The following is a 10,256-nucleotide window of genomic DNA, read 5'->3' as shown; positions in this document are numbered from 1 at the left end:
TTGTCTTTGAAAGCAAACAAAAGTAACCTCCCATAAATGAGGAGAGCGTTTGATTGGGATGTTAAAACAACGATGCGGGTAAACACCTGTGCTTGCATCGGCGCTTACGTAAACTTGACGTCAGGAAATTGTCATAAAGCAGAATTGAATAGCTTTACGTTATATGGCCCATGTTTACACTCGTGGTAGGTCATTTTAGTGTACGCTTAAGCCATCAACAATACTATAGCATGGCGGCACTAATATAGACTTCTTCTTGACCGATGGTTCTATTATCATAAAGAATATTCCAGGAGAGAACCAAAAGCTACGATGATGGACCTTGGTATGACTTCACAATGTTCATGCAACTCTACTTACTATGCAAATATAGGAGTCGGAAGAAACCATAAGATGGCTCTAATTACAAGGGCACCTGTGGATTTGACTCGTCCTCTCTGCATCAAGTGAAAATAATTTACATGTATAGTTTTACGAACAACACTTATAATACAAAGTCAAAAAGAAGGATGCCAGGGTTTGAACATTCTATACAGGGTGTCTCAGCTAAGTTGGGCCAAACCTTAAGAATCTACGTATAAGTTACGTAAATTCAACCAGCTTAGTACTGTTCGCTGTCCTCCTGAGAAACTCAATGTATTCTTTACTATGAGCTGAGATAATTATTGAACAATAACTAATTAAGCAACTTTTAAAGTAATAACCTAAATTTGAAATCTTCAATGTAGAAGTTGTAGAGTCTATTGAGAAATGTCCAAATATCAATATTTTTTCGTGATGATAGCTACTCTGATTTCAATTGGCCCGGGCTGTAAAGAAAGTGCGCGAGATTTGAAAAAAAAAATTCACCGGCAATTACGATACTCCCTAATCCGAAATTTGAGCACAGCTCTATAAGTGTTTTTGTTTCGGCTGACGCGAACAATCTGTCTGGTGCGGCACGTTGCAGATGGAGCGAAGTGCGTCGCGACTGCCTCGCTAATCTGGAGATCGAGAGAGCCAGTGCGTGGGTGAGGCGTGGGAGCGTTTCACAGGAGCCGCCACCAACAAAACTCCCAGACGAGGTGCGCTACTCTGGCGGCATCTCGTAGCGATCTTCGCCACACTGCGCTTTTCATTTCGCGCGTTCGCCATACCGCCCTCTGCTTTCCGCCTCATGGTTCTGCTACACCCTCCTCTCCACTTTCCTCCTCACGTAAGGACGGAAAAATCAGACATCCACCCGTTCGTAGCAATTGCTACAAAGGAAACCCATACGGGTTTCTCGAAAGAAAAGCCTCGCAGTTGAAGAAAAATTTGTCCTGATCCGGGACTCGAACCCGGGACCACCACCTTTCCCGGACAGCCGCTCTACCATCTGAGCTAACCAGGCGGTTAGCAGATGGTAGAGTGAAGTCGAATTTGTCAACAACTCGAAGCAAAGGCAAGAGTTTGACACAATAGTTCTGCGGAAACCCGCAAGGTGGAGAGAAGTGATCACTTGATCACTTCTCTCCACCTTGTGGGTTACCGCAGAACTATTGTGTCATCCTCCTCACGTCTTTCATCCCCCGCTGCGCTCCGCGTTCGCTTTCATCTTTCGCTGTGATCGTTCACTCGGGCACGCCGACGCACGCCGCAGGAACGGCCGCCTAAGAGCTGTGCCCTAAGTGTACGACGTGAATAGCGACATTAGCGCTCTCAAACATGTCACGAACGAATGATCGATGCTGCACGCAGACTGAAGGCACGAGCAGGCGTTGAGCTACTGAGATGCATGTTCTTGGCTTTTACTTTTGTCAAAGTGCATCGAGCGGCCAGTCGCGCGGCAATCTTGCCTGTATTCGCTGGCTTCTTTCGCGCTCGGAAAAACACTGTTATGTAGCACGTGTTGAGCAACAGAAAGCTGTATCGGGAGATTTTCATGTTGCTTTACAATTTTCTCCTATACACTTTCTATCTAATTACAATATTTGATAAGCTAAATGATTAATTAGCGCTAATTATGTAATTTGGCTCAATGAAAAAGAATACCTGAGTATCTCCAAGTGACGACAAACAACACTGCCTTGGTTCTGTCCAGCTACGTGGCATTTGTATAGCTTGAATGTTTAACTAAAGTTACGTGGGACACCGGTAAGAGCATCGCACGCGTAATACGAAGACATGGGTTCGTGTCCCACCTGCAGCCAGTTCTTTTTTCATTTACTTTAACTTCCATAAAGCTATCCTTACTTTAATTCTATTAATAACTACAAGTAATTTCCCCTATGCCGTCTTCGGTGTCTTTTTTGGCTTCTTATGATATGACCAATATAAATTGGGCCCTCAGTTTCATTTCTTCTCATTCACACACACACATATATATATATACAGATGTTACCTACACCTGTTTGTTGCTGGTCGATAGCCGATACCTGGAACATATAATTTTTCATCAGTGCAACCCGCATAGGCGTGGGGGCACGCCTTATTTTAACGCGCACGTGATAGCGAGTTGATGGAAAAGGAAATTGACGCACCATTCGTGTATCCGTTTAGAGGTGATAAATTGCGGTGCCTTTTAAATCGAGGCCATGATGAATTATTGCCTGTGCGGAGCGACACCAATGTATAGCAGGAGGGCCATTCATTCTCGCCGGATAAGAAATGACGCTGTCCAACATTTCGAAAGATATTTAAAAAAAACTTTATCATTTGTTTTTAAGCATAAGGAATAAATAATGTCTGCGAATGATTTGGACAAAGAAAAGTAGCCTGGTGAATACGCGCCAGTAGTAAGAATCTGTTCGTACTAAATCTTACGACAAAGTAAGTTTCAGATTTATTTTTGCATCTAATAAAAATAAGCAACACACCAGTTGCTTTCTTTTTTTAACGAGCACTTTGCCAGCACGGCAAACCAGCACTTTGCCATCCTGCTAGTGTCAATTTACTACAAATTTACGTGACCTTGAGCAGTTATGTTTATATTTCTAATCAGCTGGATGTGAAATATAAACAGTTCATGTTCTCGTGCAGGCTTCTTGTCGTGGAAACAAGGATATTAGGATTCTTCTGTAATTTCCCATTCGGTAAACCTTTGCATGCAGTAGTGAATTCTTCTTCCCGAAGTAAAACGATATTTAAGAGACATTGATCTCATGATGTGATCTGAAGTTTATGTGCCGGTGAAATCCACAGGAACAAAGCCCAAGCACTTGCCTTTCTTATGCCTCAGTCTAACTTTACAGATGGCCATCGGGCAATTCACCATGCGTCCTAGGACTTATGCACATGTGTGCAGCCCTACGGTACCTTATGGTCGACTGCCATGTGATCGACTGGGGAGTCGCTCTTAAGTGGACACGCTGAGACTCACTCATACAGAAACCCATCTGTGAGCCGTTGCGCGACTGAAAGTGGAGTCTGAAAGAGTTCTCATCATTTTACCTGTGTATACGCCTACAGATTGTTTTTCCCGGGCTTGTCTGGTCAGTTTGCCACTTTCCAACTTGCGTCTTCTTGTCTCCTCCGACTGACTCTGATAGTTGTCACGTCCTCTTAGATGGGTCTTAAAACGTCATGGTGACATGGTTGAGAACGTCCGCCGTGCAATAACCAGTCCCCTGATAAATAAGTTACCATGTGCGTAATAACCTGAGCAGCATCGTCAGATGGCGTCGGTCTCCGAGCATCCCGCTGTCGTTCCTTGTCTCTGGGAAAATCCGTGCTGCCCACGTGTTTCCTGATGACAACCTACAGGGATCACTTACAGAATATCTTCGGCAGGAAAGCAAGCATTGATACTACACATATAGCGGTTCGAAAAGAAAATAAGGGCAAAAAATGATATAATCACAAAATATACGCTATACAAAAACGAGTCGGCAGTGTGCACAAGACAAGCGACGTGTGTCCGTTGCGTCTGCTCCGACACTCGCTTCACCTGCACCGCGTGACAAGCATCTTCAACCGGATTTGACGAAGGCAGGCTTCCTGAACCTAAAGCAATACCGGCGTATGTGCCAGCTACTCGAGCGTCGCCAGCCGTGATGCAACCCACCGTATCCCATCCCCCACTTCAAAGCATGGCTTTCACTTTATCGGTGAACCTGCTTTTTTTTAATCTATTGACACTCAGCCTATATTGCTATCACGCGAGCCTCTCAGGATGGATGCGGTGTACATTCACTGATTGCCACTGGCAGACGTTCACCCCACACACCGTCTTTTGAGCGAGGAGAAGGCAGGCTGCGACAGCAATCACTTGCCTCGTTTGTTTTGCGTTTTCTCTTTCTATCTGCCACCAACGGAACGTGCTGAGTTGGTCTTGCACAAAATGCTTCAGCAAATGAGCGGGATCTTGGTAATGATTTCGATCTGAGGACTGCTTGCTGGTCGTTTAACATCGCCCTTATCCATTGGATTGAAGCGCATGAGGCCAACGCTACTGCGCCTCTAATCTGCAGATTTCCGTCCTAATCCGCACCATTTCGCACTGTCGTTACGAAACGTGCACCTTGAGCAGAATTGTCCGTTAGCTTGCATGCTTGCACTGTGCAGAGCATTTCGTAAGACCGCTGAAACTCCGAATGCCTGAAGACGACAAAGACATAGAAATGAAGACATCCTGTCGTTATCCTCTTCGCTCCGTGTAGCCCTTTACCTAGAGCACACAAGACGACAGGGTCACCTTTCGTCTAGGTGATGAGTGCACGATGAGGAAAATAAATATGTGCACCAGATATTGAAACCGACACGATCATGTGCAAACCGAGAACAGGATGTAATGTACTTTTTGTAGGGCGCATCGACGTGGCAGGAAATTGATGTACTGATTTATGACGCGCTGTATCATCTAGCAGATTGAACTTTCCTCGACTTTACAGGACGTGCTGAGTTTACTTGCTCTGTTCTTTCAAGTATTTTTTTTTGTACGCGACATTGCGAGAGATTGTCTTGTTACTATTATAACTTTTTGACATCATCTCTGCGTGCTTTTGCTCGACAACCGCAACAGTTCTGTGGTAAATAGCGGAGGTCATGCTAGAGGCAAGAGAGCTCGCTCCCATGCATTTTATGACTGATGGTCTATGTTATTTATTGTGCATTTGCAATACTAAAACGACGCTGCATGTTGAGTCTAAACAGGCTAAACATAATATGTATTGCATACTTCTAGTGGTCCAGTGTAAAGAAGCAGAATGGATGAGTCTATATAAACAATGTATTGATGGTTCCGAGAGATTTTTTCAGCACAACACTATCCTTTCATGGAAGCTTGAGGACCAGGAACACTTCTTACGGGGATTCATCTTCTATCTTCTTATTTCTTTTCAATGGGTTCACCTTGTATTTTACCTCCGAAATTCTAAAAAGTTCAATAATCTTTGGAAATGTAGAAAAAAATTTGATAGTTCAAAATAGAAAGCACAGATATCGTAGGTATCTTTGTGTACTGATAAGTTATCGAGAGTAACAGAAAAAGATATTCGTAACAGCAAAACAAATGTTTGCATTCGTGCAATACGCAAGGAGTGGATCATTTTCTGTTTAAGTGATTGTGCGGTGCAATGATTATAATATGCGCAATGTTTTTTTGAGTGAGTAGGGGAGGTGCCTGGCACATATAGGCACCGGTACTGGTATGATGTAGGCGCAATGTTTCTGTAATAATCACAGCCGCTTATAGTGGGGCATCAATGTAATATCTGTTTCGTATATTTATCCAGCACTACTGCACCTTCGTAAATTTTATAACGTTGTAGGGGGTTCAGTTTGTTTCTGTTCGGCCTCTACAAAGTCACCAGTGCCGATGTTAGGTTTTTCACTGCACTGGAGGTTCGGCGGCCACGCTCATTTTCACGCAGCTTCCTATGCATGACGGCACCTCTCATTAGGCATCTATGGTGTGTTGTACAAGATGGCCACAAAGCTTTACACGACAATTTAAATGCAATGACAGCTGGTAAATGAAAAAAACAATGGGTGTGTACATATGTCCAACGTTTATATGAGGGAAAAAGACAAACTTTACGAAAGGCGAACTGCAAATAAACAAATGCAACTTACCTCGGCAATGAATCAAGGAAAGCAAACTACTAACTACTATCAAGGAAACTGTGCCAACAGGAGGTCGAACCTTTCGCGCAAACAGCGCACACTGAACGTTTCTCAAAAACAAAGTTCATATTTTTTTCTACGCATTCCCACCGTGCAGGATCCTGGAATGGCTTCTGCGCGTTCACTTCACGCAGAAAAGCCAAATCGTAGGCCATTGAAAAATACAGCCTTCCGCTGGTCGCATTTGACGCTGACATTTTCCGAAACTCCTTTGTCTCGCGCTCTCCCGGACAAACGAGAACCACGAGAGCAGCACGCAAGGCCGTTCACGTGCGCGCACAAGAATCGAATGCGTACGTACGCGGCGGCCGCATACGCAATACGTACCATTCTCGTTGCGCTCTACACATGCGCGCTTTGCAGAACGTAGCGGTCTTGCGTACGCAACGCCGTTACGTGCTCAACGTACGCTGTACTAAATCTGTCTATTCTTGTTTTTATACTAAGCAGCCCTACTTCAAGCTTCTCTGCACACAGACAAATAATGCAGAGAAGTAAGCTTTCAAGGTGGTCTGACATGAAGGATTTTCTCTCTGATAATTTTTTTAGATTCTTCTTTATCGCTTATGAAGCTGCCAATAATCTCAGTTTGCACTATTATAACGATTAAATGTCTCAATTTCGCTAACATTTTGTCGAGTTACAAGGCATTACACTTTTAGGGTGAGAGACGGATTTTGTTGGGGCACTCGCCAAAGAAAGCTTACGCATTAATGAGCCTTCAGTTATTATTCCATGGTAGTGAACTATTCGAGCTTAGTGTTGATACTAATCCGTTTCCCTCTATGGCTTAATACATAGAAGCAGGCAAGGTACAAAAAATAGAAAGAAAGAACAGAACCTTATTGAGGAATTCAGGAAGATTTCGTCCAGGAATGGTCCAGCCAACAGGCCGCATGTGGAGGCCTCAGCCTAGGAAGCTTCATAAAGCGAATAAACCTTTATTCTAGTTTTACCTGAAGTATTGCCTCAGTAAAATAATCTGGGTCACTTGCCGTTAGTAGGAAGGCACTGTCAGCCATATGAAAGAGTTAGATGCAAATGTAAGAAGCGTAAGAAATTGCGCATGCAATTTCGAATACGTAAGTATGCATATTTTGCTATCAGAATAACGATTCGCTCTTGACCTTGTGCCCCTGGGAATGCGCTGATAACTTTGTCCAATACGCCTCTTTAGTGATCTATTGTGCTCCACAGAGAGCATGGAAACATTCCCACGCCGTTTAAAGTGGAAGAGCAAGTTGACGTTCTTCTCCGGTGCTCTCAGCTTTGTGACATAAGAGTTAAAGCCCGGTTGCCCCACTCCTACATGACGAACACATGTGTTATCAGGGGAGTACCAGTGTGGTATTCAGAAAGCGACCTTCTTGACTACTTGAAACCGCAAGGTGTATTGCACGTGAAACGTATGATGCGCCGGGTGGAAACTCAAGAAAAAGAATGGGCAGCGAAGCCTACTACCTCTGTTGTGCTAACGTTTGCTCCCAACACCGAGCGCCCAGAGAAAATTAACCTCGGTTTCACCAAGCATGCAGTCAAAGAATTCGTTGAAACTCCTCCCCGATGCTTTAAGTGCCAACGCTTTGGGCATGTAGCCAAAGTTTGCATCAAAGATCAACGTTGCAAACGATGTGGTGGCGCCCACGATTACAAAGCCTGCAAGGCAGATTTTGCTTGCGCTAATTGTGGGGGCGACCATCCAGCGAGTTTCGGTGGCTGCCCCTTCCGTGTAAGCGCCTTACACCGTCGAGTGTCCTTCATTAGTGGTCCCAAACCACGACCTACTGAGAAGCCGACACCTGGAAGTGACAAGTTCCCTGCGTTAGAGTCGGAAGTTGAGTTCCCTGCGTTAGAGTCGGAAGTTCGTGGCTTGGTAACAAGCGACGTCAGTGAGCGACCTGACCCTAGCAAGACGGCAAAGTCCTCTGTGAGTGAGTCGGTTGTTCGATCTGCTTCAACCAAAACTGTCCAAGTTCCTCAGCGACCAGATCACAACCAGACTCGAAGACAAGGAGGACATTCCCTTGCCTCAAAAGAGACGAAGAAACCAGCTGCAGCGACGAAGAGTGAGTCCCAGTCCGCATCTTTTGTTGAAGTGGTGAGGCAGTGCGTTCAACAAAATAAGGAGCTCAAAAATCGGGATCTGTCCGACCTTCTGCGAGTTCTGTTTGAAGTCCTCCGCTCCTATGTTCAAGCGATGCAGGCTGGCACCCTGAAGACCTTTCTACAGCTCGTTCTTTCGTTTGAGTCCATGATTACCGCCTTCGCAGCGAACTTTGCCTTATAATATGGCTAGTTTTCTTCAACCTCATGCAACCAAAAATCACCGAAAAGTGCCGTTTATTATGCAATGGAACTGCGCTGGGATTCTAAGTCGGTTAGCAGAACTGAAATTATTTTTGAAAGAAACTTGTGTTCCAGTATTGGCGCTCTCGGAGGCTGGCCTACCAAGGGGGAGATCTTTGACTGGATATGTTGCGCACAAGAATTGCAGCATAAAGTCATTTCCCACAGGAAGTGCCGCCCTTTACGTACGAAGAGAGATTCCTCATGTGGCTGTGAACGTAACCGATCTTTGCACCGATAGCATTGAGGTAGCGGCTGTGAAGATACGGCTCGGCTTTCGAACTCTTTCAGTTGCATCCGTATACGTGTCTCCGCGGAAGAAGGTAGCAATGGATTTGTTTCTCCAGCAGCTTTGTGACCGTTGCCCAGCGCCCCGAATTATCTGCGGTGACTTCAACGCCCATCACTCGGTCTGGGGTGACAGGAACACAGACTCCCGCGGACGCGAACTGGTAGAAGTTATCGACAGTTTGGACCTGTGCGTGGCCAATGACGGAAGTCCCACTTTCTTCCGGCCTCCCGCCTCAGCCACATCTATAGACCTCACTCTGCATTCACCTGACATTCGTGTGAAGTGGTCAACTGAACCTGACCGCATGGGAAGTGATCACTACCCAATTTTTGTGTTTACTGCCGACTTCAATACGCGCGGCACTAAAAGAAGCCATGTTGTTAATTGGGACAAATACAGGGAGCAACTTGCACGTGTTTCTGGAGATGTGATAGAAAAAATGATTTATGGCAAGATGGCAGCTACCACGGCGGTCAAGTTGCCTAATCATTTTCCGACTCCAGATTTAAAACTCAGGAACCTTTGCGCAGCGCGCAGAAGGGCGGAGCGACAAATGATGCGGAAGAAGGACGACAGATCCTTGAAGACGACCTATAACAGGCTTAACTCTGCCATTCGTCGCCATACGAACAAGCTCTGTAGGTCGCAGTGGGCGTCCTTCTGCGCCAGCTTGTCTGTTTTTTCACCAATGACGAGAATTTGGCGAGTCATTGGCAGCCTTGCTGGTGATTCTCGTCCTCGTAAGCCTTTCGAAGCGCTTGCACTGCTAAAGCAGAAACCTCTCGCTTGCTTGGCAGAGGAATTTGCAGATGCATTTGTACGTGCAAGCTCAGGAATTCATCAGTGCGCTCGGCCTGCAACATCTACGTCTGTTATGGACGCCCCGTTCACACTTCGAGAGCTACAGACAGCACTCAGCAGCCTGCGGCGTCGATGTGCACCAGGTCCTGACGACATTACCAACCAGATGATGCAGAACCTACCTCTAGAACACCGGAAGATGCTCCTAAGCTTTCTCAATCGAGTATGGGAGACTGGCGACGTCCCTCCTTCATGGAAGGTGGCTTGTGTTGTCCCAGTGCTGAAACCCGGCAAAGAAATGACAGACTTGGCCTCGTATCGACCTGTATCATTGACGTCGTGTGTGGCTAAGCTCATGGAGAAGCTGGCAAGTAAGCGTTTATCATGGTGGCTTGAAGATAGAAGGGCTCTGCCAACATGCATGACTGGATTCCGCACAGGTCTAAGCGCGCAAGATAGCGTCTTGGACTTGATAAGCCACATTGAACATCAAAGAGCTTTCGGCCTCTCAACACTAGCTATTTTCCTAGACGTATCAAAGGCTTACGATAACGTACTTCAAAGTTCAGTACTAAATAGCTTGATGGACATAGGCGTACAGGGCTATCTTCTGCGCTTCATTCACTCACTTATCAGTGATCGTAAAATCCAAGTGCGGTTAGGAAGTACCATAAGCACCGAAAGGGCGGTATCGCGAGGTGTACCTCAGGGAAGTGTTCTTTCCCCGACGCTG

Source organism: Dermacentor andersoni, chromosome 2 (assembly GCF_023375885.2).
Source record: "Dermacentor andersoni chromosome 2, qqDerAnde1_hic_scaffold, whole genome shotgun sequence".
Taxonomy (NCBI): Eukaryota; Metazoa; Arthropoda; class Arachnida; order Ixodida; family Ixodidae; genus Dermacentor; species Dermacentor andersoni.
Note: the sequence above shows the minus strand (reverse complement) of the source record.